The sequence below is a fragment of the Bubalus kerabau genome, chromosome 8 (assembly GCF_029407905.1).
Source record: "Bubalus kerabau isolate K-KA32 ecotype Philippines breed swamp buffalo chromosome 8, PCC_UOA_SB_1v2, whole genome shotgun sequence".
Classification (NCBI taxonomy): domain Eukaryota; kingdom Metazoa; phylum Chordata; class Mammalia; order Artiodactyla; family Bovidae; genus Bubalus; species Bubalus kerabau.
This window is the reverse complement of record NC_073631.1, coordinates 87340713-87341893: the sequence shown is the minus strand read 5'-3', so window position 1 is coordinate 87341893 and position 1181 is coordinate 87340713.

The window sequence follows — 1181 nt, the reverse complement described above, 5'->3', positions numbered from 1 at the left end:
CTTCTTAATTCTTAAAGTTCTTGTAAAGAAATGGTCAATATTACAAATTCTTCACTAGTAGCAATATTACTAGCTTATTAGGTTATAAAATAGTATCTTCTTTTCTTTGATTTGATGATCACAACTTTGTGAAGGATAAGCAAGCCCAGAGAAATTATATGACTCATCCAATTTCTAAATCTAGAAGGACAAAGGTTAGGCTGAAACTGAGATTTTCTGACTCCAATTCTAGCCTCTGTCTGTGCCAATTTCATCTTCATATACAGAAGCATCAAGGTGGCAGGATCAGAGGTAGAAGAAAAGCAAGTATATCTAGTGGTTCCATCATAGCATTTAAACATATTTCCAAAGCAGTTTTGTGTAACTATTAGGACTCTATGTAGCAGTATACATACCTATTCTTAAGCAATAGTGGGGAGACTAATTAAGATGCAAATAAATAAAATATTGATCCAAGGAAAAGAGCACATTTCAGCTATGTGACATTATTCACTATTTTCCAGTTCAAATTGCTATGGCTTTAGTTATTTATTAATAGTAAAGCTGTTTGCAAAATTAGTGTATCTTAAAGTAGTGCAAAATTTATTATAGAGACTGGGGGAAAAGCCCTTCAGAGACACAAGATGGGGGAGTAGAAACGTGCGCTTAACTTCTATGAGAACTCCAAAATTACAACTGGCTGCTGAACAACCATTGACAGGAGAATGTTGGATCCCACCAAAAAAGATACCCAAGTCCAAGAGCAAAGGAGAAGCCTCAGCAAGATGGTAGGAGGGGCAAAATCACATTTAGAATCAAAGTTATTATAAACTACAGTATGCGAAGAACTAACTCATTGTAAAACACCCTGATACTGGGAAAGATTGAAGGTGGTAAGAAAAGGGGATGAAAGAGGATGAGATGATTGGATGGCATCACCAACTCAATGGGCATGAGTTTGAGTAAGCTCTGGGAGTTGCTGATAGACAGGTAAGCCTGGTGTACTGCAGTCCATGGGGCCGCAAACAGTCAGACACAACTGAACTACTGAACTGAAATGAACTGATAAACCAACTACTACATCATAGGGATGTTTCTAGTTAACAGAATCCAATTGTTGAGGTAATGAGAGCTGTTTCAGGAGATCTTTAGAAGTAAATATTAGGAAGGTTGATTATGAAATACTCCTTCCTTGTTGAAAT